Source organism: Dermochelys coriacea, chromosome 11, assembly GCF_009764565.3.
Source record: "Dermochelys coriacea isolate rDerCor1 chromosome 11, rDerCor1.pri.v4, whole genome shotgun sequence".
NCBI classification, from domain to species: Eukaryota; Metazoa; Chordata; order Testudines; family Dermochelyidae; genus Dermochelys; species Dermochelys coriacea.
In genome coordinates, this window is record NC_050078.2 from 78,988,130 (window position 1) to 79,013,495 (window position 25,366).

Below are 25,366 nucleotides of genomic sequence, written 5' to 3' on the forward strand. Positions count from 1 at the left end.
ATTCTGCCCGCCCTCACTGGGCCACCCTTTGAACACTCACAATCTGCTGCCTTGCCCACTTTTTCCATGAAAGTGATCTTCTTGATGGACATCACATCCATGAGGTAAGTTAATGAACTGTGGACCCGCCATTCACCATCTTCCACAAAGACAAGGTCTCCCTCCAGCTCCATCCCAAGTTCCTTCCCAAGGTGGCCTCCCCACTTCACTTCAACCAGTGCATGCATCTCAGTCTTTTACTCTAAACTGAAAGCCTTTTATTTCCAACACACACATGCCTTCCAAGTGTCCCCTTGACTCTTCTTCGCCATTTAGAGGGCTGCCGGAGTCGCACTCTCTCTTCACAGTGACTCTCCAAGTGGATCTCTTGCTGCATTGTGGACTGCTATACACTCTTCCATGTCTTTCCCCGCTCCCTGAAGTCACAGCACACTCTACCTGGGCATATGCTGTTATATTAACTTCCTTGTGGATGTTCCCTGGAATTACATTTGTAGGGCTGCCACCTCGCACCTTTTCCACCCATTATGCCATTGCCCAGCCTCGGCGTTGGATGCTGCTGTTGGGCCTTAAGACTGTGTCTTCTGGTGAGCCCTTGTGCCTGCCTCCACGCTGAACACTGCTTGCTACTCTCCCATGTTTGAAATCCACATAGGGATCATCATTCGAAGAAGAAGAGAAGGTTACTCATCCGATGAAGTGAGCTGTAGCTCACGAAAGCTTATGCTCTAATAAATTTGTTAGTCTCTAAGGTGCCACAAGTACTCCTTTTCTTTTTGCGAATACAGCCTAACACGGCTGTTACTGTAACTGGAGGTTCTTCGAGATGTGTGATCCCTGTCTGGATTCCAATCCTGCCCTCCATCCCCTCTGATTCAGGCTCCTCTGCTTCCTGGTATGAGGGAACTGGAGCATTGTCGACCTGCACAGTGTCTTAAAGCCTTGGACGTGGTTGACACATGTGCGGGTCAGTAGACACACTATGAATAGTTCCGACTCTGGCTCATGGCACGCATGTGTACCCATGTTTGGAATCCAGATAGGAATCACACATTAAATATTTACAGAATTTGACATCAGTTGGCTGTAATTTGGGGTGAAGTGATTCCCTGTATGCGTGTGCGTATGTGTCTGTGAAGTATTTTTATTCTGAATGAAAGGCCTATATAAGTTTGTGTGATAAAGTTAATGAAGCAGAAAGACTAATTTGATTTGAAATAGTGTATCGTATACCATTTGAAAAAAGGTTGGCAACTTTAATAACTTAAGTCTCAAACCTTTTGAGAAGTAGTGATTTGAGATTGTTGTAAATTAATATCTGAGCAATTAAAAACTTAGAAATTATGTGCCTCTCAAACTTGATTCCAAATTAAACTAAAATATCTATACATGGTGGATACAATTTTAGTTCAAAATTTCATGGATTTTTTTAAATTCAAACTATAAACCATGTTACCTTTATATTGAAATTATTTATGAAGCTAGCAGACATTCTGCTTGGTCTTCAGTGCCCTCAAGTGGTTACCTTTCATTTAGCACCTGTTGAAGTGTGTGTAAACTTTGGTAAAAAGAAAAGGAGTACTTGTGGCAACTTAGAGACTAACAAATTTATTTTAGCATAAGCTTTCATGAGCTACAGGTGCCACAAGTACTCCTTTTCTTTTTGTGAATACAGACTAACACGGCTGCTACTCTGTAAACTTTGGTAGTCTATTTTTATAGCATGGAGTACTTGTGGCACCTTAGAGACTAACAAAATTTATTAGAGCATAAGCTTTCGTGAGCTACAGCTCACTTCATCGGATGCAAAGCCCTCTGTTTTTTCCACCAAATGCATCCGATGAAGTGAGCTGTAGCTCACGAAAGCTTATGCTCTAATAAATTTGTTAGTCTCTAAGGTGCCACAAGTACTCCTTTTCTTTTTGCGAATACAGACTAACACGGCTGCTGCTCTGAGACCTTTTATAGCATGCTTGTATATGAGGTTATAATATGCACCACAGCATTTCATATTCTTTTTCACTTAAATGTTGCTTGCAAAAATGTACAGATATTGGACAGCTTACTGAGGAGCTATCTGAGCCATTAGCAATTATGTTTGAAAACTCATGGAAGATGGGGGAGATTCCAGAGGACTGGAAGAGGGTGAATATAATGCCAATCTATAAAAAGGGGAATGAGGACAACCTGGGGAATTACAGACCAGTCCGCTTAACTTCAGTACTGGGAAAGAGAATGGAACAAATAATTAAGCAATCAGTTTGCAAACACCTAGAAGATAAGGTAATGAGTAACAGTCAGCATGAATTTGTCAAGAACAAATCATGTCAAACCAACCACATAGCTTTCTTTGATGGACTGACAAGCCTAGTGGATGCGGGGAAGCAGTAGAAGTGGTATATCTTAACTTTAGTAAGACTTTTTTGATACTATTTTGCATGACCGTCTCATAAACAAACTAGGGAAATATAACCTAGATCAAAAAGAAAAGGAGTACTTGTGGCACCTTAGAGACTAACAAATTTATTAGAGCATAAGCTTTCGTGAGCTACAGCTAAGAGCTGTAGCTCACGAAAGCTTATGCTCTAATAAATTTGTTAGTCTCTAAGGTGCCACAAGTACTCCTTTTCTTTTTGCGAATACAGACTAACACGGCTGCTACTCTGAAACATAACCTAGATCAGTGGTCCCCAAAATTTTGAGGGTTGCGCCTCCTCCTTACCGCTGTCCGCACCCTCCTGGAGCTGGGAGTGGGGTTGCATCTGGGGTGGGGGTGGGGGAAATGCAGACAGGGATAAGGGGGCTGGGAGCGGGACATGGATGGAGCTGTGGCCAGGGGCTGAGGCTGGGGGTGGTACTGGAGCCGCAGTCAGCCCATGGTGGGGGCTGGCAGCCAGACCCAGGGCTGGATGGAGAGCTGTATCGAGGCTGGGGGGTGGAGCCATGGCTGTGGGGCAGGGGCTGCATCCCTCCCTGCCCCCTGTAGTTGGAAAACTGTTCCCCGAGAGTAGTTATCAGTGGTTCACAGTCAAGCTGGAAGGGTACATTGAGCAGGGTCCTGCAGGGATCGATCCTGGGTCTGGTTCTCTTCAGTATCTTCATCATTGATTTAGATAATGACCTAGAGAGTAAACTTATAAAGTTTGCCGACAATACCAAGCTGGGTGGGATTGAAAGTGCTTTGGAGGAAACGATTAAAATTCCAAATGATCTGGACAAGCTGGAGAAATTATCTGAAATAAATAGGATGAAATTCAAAAAGGACAAATGCAAAGTACTCCCCTTAGAAAGGAACAATCAATTGCACACATACAAAATGGGAAATGACGACCTAGGAAGGAGTACTGCGGAAATAAATCTGGGGGTTATAGTGGATCACGAGCTAAATATTAGTCAAGAGTATAACACTGTTGTAAAAAATAAGCAAACATAATAGTGGGATGCATTAGCAGGAGTGTTGTAAGCAAGACACAACAAATAATTTTTCTGCTCTACTCCATGCTGATGAGGCCTCAGCTGGAGTATTGTATCCAATTCTGGTTGCCAAATTTCAGGAAAGATGTGGAGAAATTGGAGAAAGTCCAGAGAAGAGCAACAAAAATGATGAAAGGTCTAGAAAACATGACCTATGAAAGAAGATTGAAAAAATTGGGTTTGTTTAGTCTGGAGAAGAGAAGACTGAGATGGGACATAAGTTTTCAAGTACATAAAAGGCTGTTAAAAGGAGGATGGAGATAAATTGTTCTTATTAACCTCTGAGGATAGGACAAGAAGCAATGGTTTAAATTGCAGCAAGGGCAGTTTAGGTTGGACATTAGGAAAAACTTCCTAACTGTCAGGGTAGTTAAGCACTGGAATAAATTTCCTAGGGAACTTGTGGAACCTTCATCATTCCAGGATTTTAAGAGCAGTTTAGATTAAACACCTGTCAGGGATGGTCTAAATAATACATAATCCTGCTGTGAACGCAGGGGACTGGACTAGAAGACCTCTCAAGGTCCCTTATAGTCCCACACTTCTATGATTGGTACTTTAATCATAGACGGTATGTGACTCTTTTGTTTGGGGAGGCTTATGCGAGCACCAGAAGCTCCCTTGAAGTGGGGGGTGTGATGGGTTGTCACTCCCAGGGTTCAGTCTGGGAGCCCTGGGAACTGCTGTACCCTCTAATCCCCCAGCTGGGCAGGCTTCTCTCACACTGCTTTGCTGGAGATTCAGCCAGCCTCACCAGACTCTATTATTACCCAACATGACACCAGGTGGCACCACACACCCAACTGAGTTACCTGAAGTGCTTTAACTAAGCCTCTCAAGGATATATAGTGAATTTTCCAGCTACCTCGCCTTGCATCCCTGCTTGAGTATAAACCCAGAATTATACCCTTTTACACTGCACAAGGATCTGTACAAAATAAGCTCCTTAATATAGTTCTGTTTCCCCTCAGTGTGGGAAAGATATGCACAACAAGCTTGTGTGAACCAAACTGAGATTTTTTTCCCCCAGACACTTCACTCAAAACACAGTGGTAAAGATGAAACATAAAACAAGTTTATTGACTACAGAAGGACAGATTTTAAGTGATAATAAACAGATCAAAACAGATTACCGAGTAATAAACAAAACCACAAGCTAAGCCTAAAATACCAAATAGGATTTGAATCCATAATCTCTCACCCTGACTGATGATACAAGCAGTCCACCAAGTTTACATACACAGGCTAGAAATCCCTTTAGCCTGGGACCAGCACTTCCCCCAGTTCAGTCTTTGTTCTTCAGGTGTTTCCAGGAGTTCTCTTGTGTAGGGAGTGAGGCCAAGAGATGATATCACTCCCCGCCTTATATAGCTTTTCCATATGGCGGTAACTCTTTATTCCAAATTGAGTTCCCAGTCCAGTTTGTGCAAAAATACAAGTACCAAAATGGAGTTCAGTGTCGTGGTCAGGTCAGATGCCCTTGCACGCCTTGCTCAGTCATAGCAGCCATTATCCATAGGCTGCCTGGAGTGTTCCCCGGAAGCTTCTCCTAAGGTCTGTTGTTTCCCCTAATGGCTCTTTACCCTTCAAAACCAGCTGTCTAGACTGGAAGTATCTTGCCTAGTGGGTGTCACCCAGGTGTAACTACATTTGAAATACAGATACATAGTAAGTTCAAATTAAAAAAAAATACATGCTTATGAATAGGATAATTGTATTCAGCAAATCATAACTTTTCCATAAAAACCTGACAAAACATATCTTGTACAAAATGTATCATAATTATGGGTTAATGATATCATACTCATACCACTAAGATGAATATGGGGTGCAGTGTCATGGGGGAGGGGCACCATCACCTGGACCATAGCTCTGCCCCAAGGCCCTGCCCCCACTCAGCCTCTTCCCCTCTGAGGCCCCACCCACCGCTCGCTCCTCTGTGCCCTCTCCATCACTCACCCTTAAGGCAGGAAAAAATTGGAAGGGCTATGTGCCCCCACTTTTAAAAGTGATGCGGCCATGGCCACCTGCCTCCCCCGCCCCTGTTCCTGCACCCCTTAGCTGAGTTGCTCCTGCATCAGCACGCACAGCAGCAGGAGTAGTTCTACAGCTGGGCTAGCCAGTCATGGCCCCACCACCCCATTGCCTGTGGGTGGCAGCTGCTGTCTGTCATGTCCTGCCCCTGCCAACTGCCACCTCCTGCTGTGCTGTGTGCGCTGCGGAGTCAGAGGGGCTGTGACTCCTCCGAATACTCCCTGCACAGCACAGTGAGGTGCAGTGGCCAGCAGAAGTGGAGCACACAGCTGCTGCCGCACTTCCCATAGACAGGAAGAGGAAAGCGGATCCAGCCTGGACCCAGGAGGGGAAGGTTGTTTTCTGACCCGGCCTGGATCCAGCACTTGTAGTTGGGTCCCATCGGATTCAGGTCAGGTTGTGCAGAGCTCTACTGTTTCTTCCCTTTCTTTCCATTTCAGCTACCCCTTTCTAACTATCCCCCTCTCCTCCAAAAATAAATTGTGGAACTAGCATGACGTTAGCCATCATATTATTTACACTGCCTGTGTTTTACCCCTTTGCCCACCCTCTGTTTGTCATGTTTGTTTAGACTGTAAGCTCTTTGGGGCAGGCGCTGTCTGTCACTTTGTACAGTACCAAATACAATGGGGCCCCATTCTTTGTTTACATCAGTGAACTTGTCTGATATAATTATGCTTCTGTAACTACCAGTGTGGACACTCTTATTCCAGAGTGGAGTGCCATTTTCTCATTTCATTTGTTACTTTAAAAGCACTATAAATTAGTCTGGAAAAAAGGTATTCTTACTCCGTAAGAAGTGTGTTCACATGGATAGTTATGCTGGTATAACTGTAGTATATAATTATATGAGTGCAGTTATGCCTTTAAATTTCACTGTGTAGGCACACCCTAAAGTCTGCAGGGTTGAGTAATATGGTCAGTCTTTATATGACTAACATAACCCTGTCATGGTTGTAGGATTAACTTTTCTTACTTTGCACTCTACAGCTAGTGCTATATTTAGGCTTGGCAGAATTCAATTTTTTTTTTATAATTTCAACAGATAATATTGGTGTTTATTTTTAAGTATTCTATTTTTATCAAAACATTTACAGTTGTGGGAAATTTAATGGTAGTAGATGTTGAGGTTCAAAAAGTTAAAGATTTATAACTGTCAAAACACAAATTATCAACATCAGATGTCAAAATATACAAGGTAAATATCCTTAAATCAAACTCGAAATTATCAAACATCATTTTTCTTTATAATAGATGGAAATATTGTTTCATTGATTTGTGTGTATATGGGGAAATAAATGTTAGTAAACATCTATAGATAAAAATCTAAACCTTCCAGGCTGAGCTATATTTTAGGAAAAAGAAAAGGAGTACTTGTGGCACCTTAGAGACTAACGAATTTATTTGAGCATAAGCTTTCGTGAGCTACAGCTCACTTAAATGCATCTGATGAAGTGAGCTGTAGCTCACGAAAGCTTATGCTCTAATAAATTTGTTAGTCTCTAAGGTGCCACAAGTACTCCTTTTCTTTTTGCGAATACAGACTAACACGGCTGCTACTCTGAAACCTATATTTTAGGGTATCTATCATAACCATTTGTGATGTAAACCTTCTATACTTTATTAACTTCTCTGTGTAGTACATAGTTAACTTACAAAATCAATTTTGTTTTCTACACCTTTAAATTACGATGGTAGTATAAAGTTTGATTACAGTGTCAACAAGATTGGGATGACAGTTAAGTAGATTGCAATCCAAAAATTTTCAGCTCACATACAAACTTGTAATTTTATTAAATCAGTCTCCCCCCCAACAAAACAGAAATTAAAGATAGAAAGAAATAAGTATGCTCTGTTAGTTACATGAGACTGAAGCTTACATCAGATTAAAGATTTTACCCCTCTCTTGGACAGGGAGGAATCGGATATCCTTGTTCATAGAACAGGAGATGACATCAGTTTGACAGGTGAGGTTTCCCTCACTCTCCCAGCTGCAGGGTCAACCAAAGTAATATTTAGATCAGGGGTCTCAAACACGCGGCCTGTGAACGACATGTGGCCCGCGTAGTTATTTCCTGCTGCCCACCATAGGCATCGACTCGACTGGCAGCCAAGCTTCCCTCCCCTCCTCTCCTTTCCTCCCCCCCAAGCACACCACCTACCCACTCCTCCGCCTACCTCCCAGTGCTTAAGATTTTCCAGGAGGGAGGGGGAGGAGCGGGGATGCGGCATGCTCAGGGTGGGAGGTGGAGAAAAGGCAGGGCCGTGATTTGGGGAAGAGGTTGGAATAGGGACAGGAAGGGGGCAGAGTTGGGGCGGAGACTTTGGGGAAGGGGTTGGAATGGGGACGGGGAAGGGGTGGGAAGAGGTGGGGCAGGGACGGGGCCTCATGTCTAGACAAGCAGTCTGAGGTATGAAGTTCAGCGTGTCTGATTCTTTGCTGTGAGTAGCTGGGAAGAATGTTAAAAGTGGCAATGTATTTTGTATGAATAGTTACTTTCAAAAGTTCTTACCATTACAGCTATGTTGATAGACTGTTAGTGTAGATCATCATCAGTGTTACTGACCACATAAGGAATAGTTACAGGTGTTTATATTTTATTAAAACCCTACTTTGCATTACAGTTTTAATAGCATACTATATTACTCTTCATTTTTTTCATTTTTGATACTTTTGTATCGTTGTATGAAAAGGTTTCAGTGATGCGGTCCTCAGGCCAATGTACTAGTCCTAATGTGGCCCTCGTGGTGATTTGAGTTTGAGATCCCTGGTTTAGATAGTGGCAAAGATGCTTCCAAGATTGCTAGGGCACATTGTCAAAGCCCAATGGACACCATGGTCTGAGGCTCAGGTGACTTGACACCCTTTAGATTTGCAACATCGATGGAAAATAAGAAAAGGGACAGATGCCAACTTAAGTCAACTAAAGCCCCCCCCCCCCGCCTCCTCCTAACCCTTTTCATCATGAAAATTTCTTATGACTTTTCTTTTCAATAACTCTAACACCTCCATTGTTTGCAACAAGCCTTTGAAATTTGCGCAGGGGTGGGGAATGGGGGGGTGGTGAGGGAGGAGCGGCTAGGGATATGGCTTTTGCTAATTGCAGGTAAATCCATTCAGTTCTAGAGCTCAGTACATGCACCGTTCCCCAGTACCTCACTGCAGCATTCCACGAGCCCCATCTTGACAAGCAAAAAAGATGATTTCCCCCCCCCCAATCATGTTAGCTCAGTGAAGTTGGGTTAACATAGTATCATAGAAATGTAGGGCTGGAAGGGACCTTGAAGTAATCAAATCAAGCCTCTTGCACTGTGGCAGGACCAAGTAAACCTCGATTATCCCTGTTTTTTAAACTTTATTTTTGTTTTTATATAAAATATAAACACATAATGAAACAAAACATGGTATTTCCATATTGTGCATATATTTACATATGAATAACAAAATTCAATTTTTGTTATTTGTGAAACGTCCTCTCTCTTTTTAAAACTTCCAGGGATGGGGATTCCGCCACCTTCCTTGGAAGCATCTCCCAGAGCTTAATTACCGATATAGTAAGAAAGCTTTTCCTAATATCTAACCTAAATCTTCCTTGCTGGAGATTAAGCCTATTATTTCTTGACCTACCTTCACTGGACATAGTGGACAATAGATCACTGTCCTCTTTATAACAGCTCCTCACATATTTGCAGACTGCTATCCGATTCCTCCTCAGTCTTCTTTTCTCAAGACTAAACATACCCAGATTTTTTGGCCTTTCCTTACAGATCAGGTTTTCTAAACTTTTTATCATTTTTGTTGCTCTTCTCTGGGCTCTCTCCAGTTTGTCCACATCAGACAGCTGCAGCGGCACAGGAGCTAGCAAACAGAGCTCTAAACAGGGGAGTTTGAGTGGGAGTTTGTATTGTGGTGCGTGTTTGGGGTTTGCTTTTGCTGGAGGGGTGGTCTTTTTGGAGTGGCTTGTGTTTCCCAGATTAACAGGATTTAGGTGGGAAGGCGATGACAGATACAGAGGCAGCTGTGGGAGTGACTCCTGTAGTGGAAGACACATTGAGGATGGCTGGATGTGGAAGCTGTGGTATGTACATGATCCTGGAGGGGGGACCCGGTAAGAGTTTTTTCTGCATGAAATGTCGTCTGATAGAGCTGATGGAGGAAAAGATCCGAGGTTTGGAGATGCAGGTGGAAAGTCTGGTTGAGTTTAGGAAGGGGTTTGAGCAGATGATGGAGCAAAGATATGAGGTATCTGAAGGGAAAAACTCAGACTCACGGATGGAAGCAGGGCTGGGGAATTTTGAGGGGAGACTGGGTGAGGAAAGTGGTCAGTGGAAACACGTGACTCAAAGAACCAGGCAGAGGAAAAGACGGGCTAGTGAAGGAGAAATAGAGCTTAAGAACAGGTTTGCAGAGTTGGAAAATGAAGAAGGGGCTCAGCAGGTACTTGTTGAAGGTGGAAGGGAAAGGAAGAAGAGAAGAGAGGCTAGTCCTATAAGAAAAGCGGAAGAGTCAAGGGAGACTAGACCAAATATGAGCCCCAGGAGGATACAGGATGGGTTGAAGAAGATTATAAGGGGAAATAGGAATGGAAAGAACTTGCAACCAGAGGGAACAGGGGAGAGACTGGAGAATAGCACTGTCACCAGGAAAAGGCAGGTCTATGTGATCGGGGACTCTTCATTGAGAAGAATAGACAGGCCTGTAACTAGAGCTGATCCAGAGAATAGAAGGGTGTGCTGTCTTCCGGGTGCTAAGATACGGGATGTAGACCTGAGGTTGAAAAGGATCCTAAAGGGAGCGGGAAAGAATCCCCTAATTATCCTACATGTGGGAACAAATGATACGGCTAGATTCTCGCTGGAAAGTATTAAGGGAGACTATGCTAGGCTGGGGAAGATGCTTAAGGAAATTGAGGCTCAGGTGATCTTTAGCGGGCTCCTTCCTGTTCCTAGAGAAGGGCAACAAAGGTGTGACAAGATTATGACTGTCAACAGATGGCTTAGGCAGTGGTGCTATAAGGAGCTATTTGGGATGTATGGCCACTGGGAGGCATTCACAGACAGAGGACAGTTCTCTCGGGATGGACTTCATCTGAGTAGGGAAGGAAATAGACTTCTAGGATCGAGGCTGGCACAACTGATAAAGAGAGCTTTAAACTAGGAATTAGGGGGAGATGGATGGGAGATGTCCAGGAAATCTCCACGCCAGATTTTAGCATTGAGAGGGAAAAAGACGAAGTAAGAAAGGATACAGCTGTGGGTAGGAAAATGTATATAAGGAGCGAGGGCGATGTGGATACTAGTCTAATAGGTTATATTGGCTGTAGAATGACTGTGCCTAATAGGGTACAAAATGTGAGCGAGGCCAAACAGCAAAAATTAAGATGTTTCTACACCAATGCGAGGAGCCTAGGTAACAAAATGGAGGAACTAGAGCTACTGGTGCAGAAAGTGAAACCAGGTATTATAGGGATAACAGAAACATGGTGGAATAGTAGTCATGACTGGACTACAGGTATTGAAGGGTATGTGCTGTTTAGGAAAGACAGAAACAAAGGTAAAGGTGGTGGAGTAGCATTGTATATCAATGATGAGGTAGAATGTAAAGAAATAAGAAACGATGCAATGGATAAGACAGAGTCCGTCTGGGCAAAAATTACATTGGGGAAGAAAACTAGTAAAGCCTCTCCTACGATAGTGCTTGGGGTGTGCTATAGACCTCCGGGATCTAATTTGGTTATGGATAGAGCCCTTTTTAATGTCTTTAATAAAGTAAATACTAATGGAAACTGCGTGATCATGGGAGATTTTAACTTCCCAGATACAGATTGGAGGACCAGTGCTAGTAATAATAATAGGGCTCAGATTTTCCTAGATGCGATAGCTGATGGATTCCTTCATCAAGTAGTTGCTGAACCGACTAGAGGGGATGCCATTTTAGATTTAATTTTGGTGAGTAGCGAGGACCTCATAGAAGAAATGGTTGTAGGGGACAATCTTGGCTCAAGTGATCATGAGCTAATTCAGTTCAAACTAAATGGAAGGATTAACAAAAATAAATCTGCAACTAAGATTTTTGATTTCAAAAGGGCTGACTTTCAAAAATTAAGGAAATTAGTTAGGGAAGTGGATTGGACTGAAGAATTTATGGATCTAAAGGTAGAAGAGGCCTGGGATTACTTTAAATCAAAGCTGCAGAAGCTATCGGAAGCCTGTATCCCAAGAAAGGGGAAAAAATTCATAGGAAGGAGTTGTAGATCAAGCTGGATGAGCAGGCATCTTAGAGAGGTGATTAAGAAGAAGCAGAAAGCATACAGGGAGTGGAAGATGGGAGGGATCAGCAAGGAAAGTTACCTAATTGAGGTCAGAACATGTAGGGATAAAGTGAGACGGGCTAAAAGTCAAGTAAAGTTGGACCTTGCAAAGGGAATTAAAACCAATAGTAAAAGGTTCTATAGCCATATAAATAAGAAGAAAACTAAGAAAGAAGAAGTGGGGCCGCTAAACACTGAGGATGGAGTGGAGGCTAAAGATAATCTAGGCATGGCCCCATATCTAATCAAATACTTTGCCTCAGTCTTTAATAAGGCTAAAGAGGATCTTAGGGATAATGGTAGCATGACAAATGGGAATGAGGATATAGAGGTAGATATTACCATATCTGAGGTAGAATCGAAACTGAAACAGCTTAATGGGACTAAATCGGGGGGCCCAGATAATCTTCATCCAAGAATATTAAAGGAATTGGCACCTGAAATTGCAAGCCCATTAGCAAGAATTTTTAATGAATCTGTAAACTCAGGAGTAGTACCGAATGATTGGAGAATTGCTAATATAGTTCCTATTTTTAAGAAAGGAAAAAAAAGTGATCCGGGTAACTACAGGCCAGTTAGTTTGACATCTGTAAAAAGAAAAGGAGTACTTGTGGCACCTTAGAGACTAACAAATTTATTAGAGCATAAGCTTTCGTGAGCTACAGCTCACTTCATCGGATGCATTTGGTGGAAAAAACAGAGGAGAGATTTATATACACACACACAGAGAACATGAAACAATGGGTTTATCATACACACTGTAAGGAGAGTGATCACTTAAGATAAGCCATCACCAGCAGCAGGGGGGGGAAAGGAGGAAAACCTTCCATGGTGACAAGCAGGTAGGCTAATTCCAGCAGTTAACAAGAATATAAGAGGAACAGTGGGGGGTGGGGTGGGGGGGAGAAATACCATGGGGAAATAGTTTTACTTTGTGTAATGACTCATCCATTCCCAGTCTCTATTCAAGCCTAAGTTAATTGTATCCAGTTTGCAAATTAATTCCAATTCAGCAGTCTCTCATTGGAGTCTGTTTTTGAAGCTTTTTTGTTGAAGTATAGCCATTCTTAGGTCTGTGATCGAGTGACCAGAGAGATTGAAGTGTTCTCCAACTGGTTTTTGAATGTTATAATTCTTGACGTCTGATTTGTGTCCATTCATTCTTTTACGTAGAGACTGTCCAGTTTGGCCAATGTACATGGCAGAGGGGCATTGCTGGCACATGATGGCATATATCACATTGGTAGATGCGCAGGTGAACGAGCCTCTGATAGTGTGGCTGATGTGATTAGGCCCTATGATGGTATCCCCTGAATAGATATGTGGACAGACTTGGCAACGGGCTTTGTTGCAAGGATAGGTTCCTGGGTTAGTGGTTCTGTTGTGTGGTGTGTGGTTGCTGGTGAGTATTTGCTTCAGATTGGGGGGCTGTCTGTAAGCAAGGACTGGTCTATCTCCCAAGATCTGAGAGAGCGATGGCTCGTCCTTCAGGATAGGTTGTAGATCCTTGATGATGCGTTGGAGAGGTTTTAGTTGGGGGTTGAAGGTGATGGCTAGTGGCGTTCTGTTGTTTTCTTTGTTGGGCCTGTCCTGTAGTAGGTGACTTCTGGGTACTCTTCTGGCTCTGTCAATCTGTTTCTTCACTTCAGCAGGTGGGTATTGTAGTTGTAGGAATGCATGATAGAGATCTTGTAGGTGTTTGTCTCTGTCTGAGGGGTTGGAGCAAATGCGGTTATATCGTAGAGCTTGGCTGTAGACAATGGATCGAGTGGTATGATCTGGATGAAAGCTAGAGGCATGTAGGTAGGAATAGCGGTCAGTAGGTTTCCGATATAGGGTGGTGTTTATGTGACCATCGCTTATTAGCACCGTAGTGTCCAGGAAGTGGATCTCTTGTGTGGACTGGTCCAGGCTGAGGTTGATGGTGGGATGGAAACAGCAGCCTGGATTTCTACATAGACTGCTTCCGCCGACGTGCACGAGCTGAAATTGTGGAAAAGCAGCATCGCTTACCCCTTAACCTCAGCCATGCAGAACACAGTGCCATCCACAGCCTCAGAAACAACTCTGACATCATAATCAAAAAGGCTGACAAAGGAGGTGCTGTCGTCATCATGAATAGGTCGGAGTATGAACAAGAGGCTACTAGGCAGCTCTCCAACACCACTTTCTACAAGCCATTACCCTCTGATCCCACTGAGAGTTACCAAAAGAAACTACAGCATTTGCTCAAGAAACTCCCTGAAAAAGCACAAGAACAAATCCGCACAGACACACCCCTGGAGCCCCGACCTGGGGTATTCTATCTGCTACCCAAGATCCATAAACCTGGAAATCCTGGACGCCCCATCATCTCAGGCATTGGCACCCTGACAGCAGGATTGTCTGGCTATGTAGACTCCCTCCTCAGGCCCTTCGTTACCAGCACTCCCAGCTATCTTCGAGACACCACCGATTTCCTGAGGAAACTACAGTCCATTGGTGATCTTCCTAAAAACACCATCCTAGCCACTATGGATGTAGAAGCCCTCTACACCAACATTCCACACAAAGATGGACTACAAGCCGTCAGGAACAGTATCCCCGATACTGTCACGGCTAACCTGGTGGCAGAACTTTGTGACTTTGTCCTGACCCATAACTATTTCACATTTGGTGACAATGTATACCTTCAAATCAGCGGCACTGCGATGGGTACCCGCATGGCCCCACAGTATGCCAACATTTTTATGGCTGACTTAGAACAACGCTTCCTCAGCTCTCGTCCCCTAATGCCCCTACTCTACTTGCGCTGCATTGATGACATCTTCATCATCTGGACCCATGGAAAAGAAGCTCTTGAGGAATTCCACCATGATTTCAACAATTTCCATCCCACCATCAACCTCAGCCTGGACCAGTCCACACAAGAGATCCACTTCCTGGACACTACGGTGCTAATAAGCGATGGTCACATAAACACCACCCTATATCGGAAACCTACTGACCGCTATTCCTACCTACATGCCTCTAGCTTTCATCCAGATCATACCACTCGATCCATTGTCTACAGCCAAGCGCTACGATATAACCGCATTTGCTCCAACCCCTCAGACAAAGACAAACACCTACAAGATCTCTATCACGCATTCCTACAACTACAATACCCACCTGCTGAAGTGAAGAAACAGATTGACAGAGCCAGAAGAGTACCCAGAAGTCACCTACTACAGGACAGGCCCAACAAAGAAAACAACAGAACGCCACTAGCCATCACCTTCAGCCCCCAACTAAAACCTCTCCAACGCATCATCAAGGACCTACAACCTATCCTGAAGGACGAGCCATCGCTCTCTCAGATCTTGGGAGACAGACCAGTCCTTGCTTACAGACAGCCCCCCAATCTGAAGCAAATACTCACCAGCAACCACACACCACACAACAGAAGCACTAACCCAGGAACCTATCCTTGCAACAAAGCCTGTTGCCAACTCTGTCCACATATCTATTCAGGGGATACCATCATAGGGCCTAATCACATCAGCCACACTATCAGAGGCTCGTTCACCTGCGCATCTACCAATGTGATATATGCCATCATGTGCCAGCAATGCCCCTCTGCCATGTACATTGGCCAAACTGGACAGTCTCTACGTAAAAGAATGAATGGACACAAATCAGACGTCAAGAATTATAACATTCAAAAACCAGTTGGAGAACACTTCAATCTCTCTGGTCACTCGATCACAGACCTAAGAGTGGCTATACTTCAACAAAAAAGCTTCAAAAACAGACTCCAACGAGAGACTGCTGAATTGGAATTAATTTGCAAACTGGATACAATTAACTTAGGCTTGAATAGAGACTGGGAATGGATGAGTCATTACACAAAGTAAAACTATTTCCCCATGAAGAAAAGGAGTACTTGTGGCACCTTAGAGACTAACAAATTTATTAGAGCATAAGCTTTCGTGAGCTACAGCTCACTTCATCGGATGCATATTTCCCCATGGTATTTCTCCCCCCCACCCCACCCCCCACTGTTCCTCTGATATTCTTGTTAACTGCTGGAATTAGCCTACCTGCTTGTCACCATGGAAGGTTTTCCTCCTTTCCCCCCCCTGCTGTGGGTGATGGCTTATCTTAAGTGATCACTCTCCTTACAGTGTGTATGATAAACCCATTGTTTCATGTTCTCTGTGTGTGTGTATATAAATCTCTCCTCTGTTTTTTCCACCAAAAGCATCCGATGAAGTGAGCTGTAGCTCACGAAAGCTTATGCTCTAATAAATTTGTTAGTCTCTAAGGTGCCACAAGTACTCCTTTTCTTTTTGCGAATACAGACTAACACGGCTGCTACTCTGAAACTTGACATCTGTAGTATGCAAGGTCCTGGAAAAAATTTTGAAGGAGAAATTAGTTAAGGACATTGAAGTCAATGGTAAATGGGACAAAATACAACATGGTTTTACAAAAGGTAGATCGTACCAAACCAACTTAATCTCCTTTTTTGAAAAGGTAACAGATTTTGTAGATAAAGGAAATGCAGTGGATCTAATTTACCTAGATTTCAGTAAGGCATTTGATACCGTGCCACATGGGGAATTATTAGTTAAATTGGAGAAGATGGCGATCAATATGAACATCAAAAGGTGGATAAGGAATTGGTTAAAGGGGAGACTGCAACGGGTCCCACTGAAAGGCGAACTGTCAGGCTGGAGGGAGGTTACCAGTGGAGTTCCTCAGGGATCGGTTTTGGGACCAATCTTATTTAATCTTTTTATTACTGACCTTGGCACAAAAAGTGGGAGCGTGCTAATAAAGTTTGCAGATGATACAAAGCTGGGAGGTATTGCCAATTCGGAGAAGGATCGGGATATTATACAGGAGGATCTGGATGACCTTGTCCACTGGAGTAATAATAATAGGATGAAATTTAATAGTGAGAAGTGTAAGGTTATGCATTTAGGGATTAATAACAAGAATTTTAGTTATAAATTGGGGACGCATCAATTAGAAGTAACAGAAAAGGAGAAGGACCTTGGAGTATTGGTTGATCATAGGATGACTATGAGCTGCCAATGTGATATGGCTGTGAAAAAAGCTAATGCGGTTTTGGGATGCATCAGGAGAGGCATTTCCAGTAGGGATAAGGAGGTTTTAGTACCGTTATACAAGGCACTGGTGAGACCTCTCCTAGAATACTGTGTGCAGTTCTGGTCTCCCATGTTTAAAAAGGATGAATTCAAACTGGAGCAGGTACAGAGAAGGGCTACTAGGATGATCCGAGGAATGGAAAACTTGTCTTATGAAAGGAGACTTAAGGAGCTGGGCTTGTTTAGCCTAACTAAAAGAAGGTTGAGGGGAGATATGATTGCTCTCTATAAATATATCAGAGGGATAAATACAGGAGAGGGAGAGGAATTATTTCAGCTCAGCACCAATGTGGACACAAGAACAAATGGGTATAAACTGGCCACCAGGAAGTTTAGACTTGAAATCAGCCGAAGGTTTTTACCCATCAGAGGAGTGAAGTTTTGGAATAGCCTTCCAAGGGAAGCAGTGGGGGCAAAAGATCTATCTGGCTTTAAGATTCTACTTGATAAGTTTATGGAGGAGATGGTATGATGGGATAATGGGATTTTGGTAAGTAATTGATCTTTAAATAGTCAGGGTAAATAGGCCAAATCCCCTGAGATGGGATATTAGATGGATGGGATCTGAGTTACCCAGGAAAGAATTTTCTGTAGTATCTGGCTGGTGAATCTTGCCCATATGCTCAGGGTTCAGCTGATCACCATATTTGGGGTCGGGAAGGAATTTTCCTCCAGGGCAGATTGGAGAGGCCCTGGAGGTTTTTCGCCTTCCTCTGTAGTATGGGGCATGGTTGACTTGAGGGAGGCTTCTCTGCTCCTTGAAATCTTTAAACCATGATTTGAGGACTTCAATAGCTCAGACATGGGTGAGGTTTTTCGTAGGAGTTGGTGGGTGAGATTCTGTGGCCTGCGCTGTGCAGGAGGTCAGACTAGATGATCAGAATGGTCCCTTCTGACCTTAGTATCTATGAATCTTTCCTAAAGTGTGGTGCCCAGCCTTAGGAGGCCTCACCAATAGTGAGTAAGCAATTACTTCCTGTGTCTTAAATACAACACCTGTTAACACACCCCAGAATATTAGCCTTTTTGCTTCTGAATTACATTGTTTACTTATATTCAATTTGAGATCCATTATAACCTCCAGATCCATTTCAGCAGTACAACCATGAAGGTAGCTACCCCCCCCCCCCATTTTGTACCTGCGCATTTGATTTTTCCCTCATAAGTGTAATAATTTGCACTTTTCTTTATTGAATTTCATGTTGATTTCAGACCAAATTTTGAATTCTAATCCTGTCCTCCTAAGTACTTTTAACCCCTCCTAGTTTGGTGCCCTTTGTAAACTTCATAAGCATACTCTCCGTTCCATTGTCTAAGTCATTAGTGAAGAATAGTGGACCCTGGACTGACTCCTCTGGGTCCTCACAAGATACATACTCTGTTTGACAGTGAACCATTGATAACTACTCTTTGACTACCATCTTTCAACCAATTGTGCACCCATCTTATACTAATTTTATCTAGAGCACATTTCCCTAGTTTGCTTATGAGAATATCATGTAGAACTGTGTTAAAAGCCTTATTAAAATCAATACATCACATCCATTGGTTCTCCCATTTACTAGGCCAGTAACCGTGTAAAAGAAGGAAATGAGGCTGGCATGGCATGATTTGTTCCTGGGAATCCATGCTGGCAATTCCTTATAACCTTGTTATCCTCCAGGTGCTTACAAATTAATTAATTTGTTCCAGTAACTTTCCAGGTATTGAAGTTAGGCTGACTGGTTGTCACTGTGCCTCTGTGGGTCACAACTGAGAATACCAAATTCAGAACAAGCTGCTGGGAAAAAGGGCAGATGCATCCAAAAACTGGTGGTTTTTCTTCCATAAGATGTACCAAACCAGCAATAAAAGTTAACTTTTGTCTCACCACACTGGCTAACAAGAAGTCAGAAATGCAGCCTCCTTAGGTATTCCAGTCCTGGATTCAGCACCCAGACACGAGACTTAATGATGAGTGGTTATTTAAAACCAATTTCATCAAACAAAAGTTTCTTCTCATCCCCAAGGACCAGCCACGTACCCAGGTCAATATACAACTCATATCTTACCCAATAATCACGCTGTTGCCAGTCCTTTAGTATCTAAAATCTAAAGACAGGTTTCAGAGTAGCAGCCGTGGTAGTCTGTATGCTCAAATAAAGTTTCTAAGGTGCCACAAGTCCTCCTTTTCTTTTTGAGATAACAAGATGGTGTTTGGTCTCACATGGGCAAGTCTCAAGTCCATGCATGCATCGCTTAGTCATAGTAGAAGCCATCACCCATACTTTAGAATGTTGAAGGAAAGTCCATTAAGCGTAGATGGGCGTCTTTCATGGTCCATTGTGAGTTAAGTGTACCTTGATGAGCCATTCAACTTGACTATTTCCTTCACAAGGTGCTGGCTAAATACCTTATTACCACATGAGCAAACATTTGAAATACAGGTACATAGTTAATATTTATAACCTGAGATACAAAAATGATACATGCATACATATAGCATAATCATATTCAGGAAATCATAACCTTTCTATAGATACCTTATTTGACATACTTTGTACAAGTTTTGTTGCAATTATATAACAGTGATGGCAATGATCTATGTGGTCATATTTTAATTAGATAACATAACACTGGTCTATAATTTCCTGGGTTCTCTTTGTTCCCCCTTTTTAAAGATAAGTACTGTGTTAGGTCGTCTCCATTGTTCTAGGACCTCCAGGAGTTCTCAAAGATAATTACTAATGGTTCTAGAGTAGCAGCCGTGTTAGTCTGTATTCGCAAAAAGAAAAGGAGTACTTGTGGCACCTTAGAGACTAACAAATTTATTTGAGCATAAGCTTTCGTGAGCTACAGCTCACTTCATCACAAATGCATCCGATGAAGTGAGCTGTAGCTCACGAAAGCTTATGCTCAAATAAATTTGTTAGTCTCTAAGGTGCCACAAGTACTCCTTTTCTTTTTACTAATGGTTCTGAGATTGCTTCAGACTTCAACACATCTCACTTATCTAATATTCTTTAATCTGTTCTTTCCCTGTTTTGGCTTGTGTTCCTTTTTGACGTTATTGGCAAACTGTGACCATATAGATCATTGTTGCAACCAAGGTCCTGTAGTGGCACCAAATTTTGCAGAAAGGTTGTCATAACCTTTTTATAGACACCTCACATGTTTTGCTGGTTATTATGCTATCTGTATGTGTGTATTATTTTTGTAGTTGAAATTATGAATATTAGTTATGTACTTGTATCTTAGTGTGTTTGATTCTAAATAGCCTCATTAAAGCATTTGGATAGTTTCTTGAGAAAGCAATCTGCAGATTAAGTGCCCAATCAAGAAACACTTAACTGACAATGAACTTTGGGAGACGCCAATCCACATCTGAGCTTTCCTGGAAATGTTCAAACTAACATGTAAACAATGGCATAGGTCTGCAGACTGAGTCATGCATGGACATGTGACTTGCCCAGGTGACTCCAGGCTCCATTTTGCTGCTGTGTTTTTCCACAATGAGAACCAAGGGGTGTCCTTCCACGAGGAGAGAATATAAAAGGCCCTTGAAAACTCCTCCATTTTGTCTTCAGTCCTGCTTCTTACTTCTGGAGGAACCTTGCTGCAAACTGAAGCTCCAAACAAAGTACTGAATGACCCATCCCAGTTGTGGAGGTACTCCAGAGACTTGATTTGAACCTGCAGTTTATTCCATCACTGCTACAAGACTGAACCAAGAACTTTGCCATTACTGTATGTAATTGATTCCATTTAACCAATTCTACCTCTCATCTGTATCTTTTTCCTTTTATGAATAAACCTTTAGATTTCAGATTCTAAAGGATTGGCAACAGCGTGATTTGTGGTATACAAATGTACAGCATGATATACAAGATCTGACTTGTATATTGACCTGGGTCTGGTAAAAAAAAAAAAAAAAACAAAAAAAAACAAAAACTTTTTCTTTTATTAGGGCATTGTTTTTCATAACCATTTGTCCCCGTAACGAGTGGCACTAGTGGTGATACTGGGAAACTGGAGTGTCTAAGGGAATTGCTTGTGTGGCTTATGGTTAGTCAATTGGGTAAAATCGAAGTCTTCTCTGTCTGGCTAGTTTTGGTGTGCCTTAGAAGTGAGAAAACCCCAGCCCTGGGCTGTAACTGCCCTGCTCTAAGCAATTTGTCCTGAATTGATACTCTCAGAAGTGTCCCACCAAAGGCAGCATCGTTACATCCTTTCCCCTTGTTGTTAATATTAATTGTGTTAAGTATCTGGTCACCATTAACATTTTCAGTGAACACTAAAGCAAAATAGGCATTAAACACTTTGGCTTTCTTAATGTCATCAGTTATTAGCTTCCTTATCTGCTAAGTAGAGGATCTATGCTTTCCTTTATCTTTCTCTTACTCCGAATGTGTTTAAAGAACCTCTTCTTAATATCTTTTATGTCCTTTGAATGATTGTGAGGCAAAAACAGATTATAAAGAAAAAATTAATAAGTCAGACAAGCATCTATGTTTGTTTTTGGGAGTAACTGTCTGTGGGACAACAGAGAATTATTTGTGGTCAAGCTTCCTGTCCCACTCTGCCTTTTTTGGCATGGAATTGAGATGCCAGAGTGTGGCACGCATTTTTTTTTGAAAAATTAGAATTAAATACTTTTAAAAGTTTAAAATGTACATAAAATTAAAAACATGAAGGATATTATGAAACAGTTCCAGGCATGAAATGCCTATTGCCTGATTCTGGTCCTATATAATTATGTAAGCATATATGGCGGTAAGTAACTTCTACACTTTATAAATGTCAAATTGTTTTAAATTTAGACCAGATTCTTAGCAACTATATATCAGGTTAGCTCTATTGATATCAAAGGAAGCTACGTTAAATGACAACAGCTGAAAATATGGAATATTTTTCTAAATAAAAAGCCTCCCGTTCTTTGCTACTATCATTATAAAAAAATAACATTTTCTTAAGAAAGGACACCAGAAATATGGGGCTACCCAGTGTTAATATAATTTTAGATAACAATCAGAACTGTCAGAGGAAAAAATGTTTGGTTAAAAGCAGGGTTCAATTAAGATATTTGAATTCAAGATAAAGTATTTTCTGTGCACTAAAGACACAAGAATCAAATGTTTGTGTGCAAAAATCAACTGAGCTTCATGTCTATGGGACTATTTCGGGGTGGGGGTTGGGGGGGTTGATGAAGGGGCACGGGATATGGTGCTTACAGCATGCTAAATCTAATCCAGGGTCCACTGAAGTAAATGGAAATCTCTCTGACTTCAGTGAAGATTAGACTGGGCCGTGTCTCAATGTCACTTCCTTCCTTGCATCATCCTCTAGGCAATATCCTTAAAATAGTCTGTCACTTCAACTGTGCTTGTGTCTTCCAATGATTCTGAACATCATGAAGTGTTTTTAAAAAAATCTGATGTGAATTAACCAGAATGTGGGTTTGTCTACTTGGGAACACTCAGGAAAATTAACCCAGATTAATTTTTAAAGTGGAGTCATTAAACCGCAGTGTGGATACTCTTATTTGGAATTAAAATGCCCTTAATTTGGTTTCGTTTAATGGACTGAATTAAAACTAAACCAAATTAAGGCCACTTGAATTCTGAGTAAGAGTATCCACACAGGATTTTTATGTGGTTTAACTAATTCACTTTAAATTCAAACCTTTCATTAATTCAGATTAATTTTCCCCAAGTGTCCTCATAGAGACAAGCCCTGAGTTAATGCAATATTTTAAAAAATGGCTCTTGACTTTAATTTATTTTAAGTGATCTTATGTAGTGCAGCATCTTCCTCTCATGGACAAAACTAACATTTAAAATATTCTAGTTTATGAATAAGAAAAAAGAAATTAAACTTGCTTATTAAAAAAACATTTATCCAAATACTGTAGAGGTGGTGTCTGTTTATGTTCAAATTGTACTTCTGCAGCAATACATCTTTTCTGAATTTTTGATTGCACAGCTGTTTAACCACAAATATTACTGTGGAAATAGTTTCTATGGCTTATAGAAATATAGAAGATTACGGTTGGAAGAGACCTCAGGAAGTCATGTAGTCCAACCCCTGCTCAAAACAGGACCAACTCCAGCTTGGCGATCCCCACAGCCATTTTGGAATTTGTCATTATAAACAGAAAAAATATTTTTAGGCACAGATGCAAGTATTAAGATCCAACTAGTTTTTTATTCTGTATAGATGACAGCCCTGCTGGCTTCGTTTCTCTAGGGTATCTTTAGAGTATTTTAAATACAGCTTGCGGTTGTGTGCCATAGTGGGCGCGATTCTTTTCTGCACCCTTATGTTAGATACAGGAGAGAATGAGTGGATCTGTGCTCTGCCCAGCCCTGGCTGCAGGTTACAGCAACCTCAGGGGCTGCTCTAAACTGTGCCAGCTGATAGGATTCCCAAGAGGTTCTCCACCATCTGGGGATTTCCAGAGCAAACTGTGCCCCTACTGGTGCTGTTCCAGGTCCTCTCCTTGTGCCTGAGGGCTGCGTAGTAGTTGGCTCTGGTAGTTTTGTGTCTGCTGTGCGTACTCCTTAGCTGGCGGCTTGTGGCAGGTATCCACTCCCTTTGTGTAGCCTGAATAGAGCAAACAGGGAGGATAATCTCCTGCTAATAATTGTATGTTGCCACATCGACAGTAATCAGTGATTATGGGCCGAATCACCACCAAAGCAGCTTTGTCCCTTTATGGACAAAAAGTTGCCATTTACTAAATGGAATGTGTTTTTTCTTGGATGAATCTAAGTGTGGTTGTTTTTTGTTTTGTAGGTTGCAGGGCCAGCACGTGCTTCTAAGAGTTGAAGAGGTAAGCAGTAAATGAGCCAATTTAATGGCCTTTAATTAAGAAAAAAAATACTTATGTTTACAAAATGTGACAAAGCTCTGTCCTTGCCTCAGTGGGTCCCATGTTTCCTGGTGGATTTCGCTAGCCTCAGAGGCTCACTTTGACCCTGTATGTAATCCTTCTCTCTCTAGAGACAAGGGTCACAGTCTACTGAGCCGTTTTCATCATAAGCCAGCGAGGGAGGTGAGGAGAAGTTATCCTTCCTTGCACAGTCTCTGTTGTCTCCCAGTCTCAGTGATTAAACAGGGGGCAAAGGTGAGGGGGGGAGCCCAGGCCTACTCTCTACTCCAGGCTCCAGCCCAGGGACCCTAATAGTATCAGCTATGGTAGCTGACCTTTTAGAAACATGACATGTAGAATTCCCTGGGCTACTTCCCCCACAGCAGTCCTCACTTCCTCAAGCTCCACTTCACCCTTACCTCAGGGCCTCCTTCCTTGTGCCTGATATGGTGTGTACTACTCAGCCTCTCCAACCGCACAACTTCTTCTCACAGCTCCTGACATGCCCTCCCACCTGACTAACTGGGAGGCTTTTAACTAGTTTCAGCCAGCCCCTGATTGGCTTCCGGTGTCCCAATCAACCTAGCCTTCTTCCTGCCTTCTGGAAAGTTCTTAATTGGCCCCAGGTGTCTTAATTGACCTGGGGCACCTGCCATTTCACTTATCCTGGTACCAGGGATTTGTTTAGCCTGGAGCGAATCTCTCTCTCTCTCCCACTCCTCTTCCATAGCCTTCTAGCTTGGAAGGAGGTGGGAAGCTGCTACTCCTGCTGCTAGCCCCTAAGCTGCTGCTCCAGCTGCTCCCCTAGCTACACCAGACACCCCGCCCCCCTGTTCTCTGCTACCTGGTTGCTGGACCCCCCCACTCTCGGGTGCTGCTACTACTCCAACTGCAGCCACAGGGGGTGGGGGTTGCTAGCCCACTCCGCAGAGAGGAGGAGTGAGGGACCCCAGCCACCGCTGTTGTGGATACAACCACCACCTGAGAGGGGTCCCTTCTGCCTGCCTGGACCACCACCTGGACTTCCTGGAGCTGCTGCTGCTGCTGTGGAGTCTGCTGCCTGGAGCTGCTGAAGCCCCGAGGAGGAGAAGAAGAGGACCATCTACCTGTGGGGGAGCACCTAGAGACTTTGCAGACCACCGTGGAGGGGGCCTTAAGACTGCGTAACTTTCGAACTGTGCTCTTGTGGTAGGGGTTTTGACTGTGTTTGTAGGGACACAGGGGGTGTGGCGTGGAGCTTCCCCCCAATCCATCTGTGTGTCCCCTCAACCCCCACCACTACTACCATCACCGCTGCCCCCTCCACCACCCCCACTGGCTGCATACCATCTGTCTCAGTTCCTGCCTCTGGACTCAGCTGCTTGCTTGGCTTGCCACGCCCTATTTCTACCCTTTGGGCCAGAAGCAGTAGCCAGCCTAAAAAGACTTGTGCAAGCGCACGTGGGTGCATGTGCCCCTCCCCTCCGGACTGCCCACCCCACAGCTTTACCCTTTACTACCTGACCCATTTGCTACTTGCAGCTTTCCCCCCCCCTTTTTGCCCCAGGCCCCCTTACTAGCTT

The 25,366-nt window shown here is 42.9% G+C and overlaps 1 protein-coding gene across 7 annotated transcripts in view; it reads left to right on the forward strand.

Annotated features, from left to right (window-relative positions):
- Positions 1-25,366, forward strand: part of ADARB1 (adenosine deaminase RNA specific B1) — a 277,982-nt gene that overhangs the window by 79,823 nt on the left and 172,793 nt on the right. For all 7 annotated transcript variants that reach the window (XM_038421053.2, XM_043505834.1, XM_038421051.2 and 4 more), the window contains exon 2: positions 23,729-23,765. The gene's annotated coding sequence lies outside the window, so the exon portion shown is untranslated. The remainder of the gene's footprint in view (positions 1-23,728; positions 23,766-25,366) is intronic.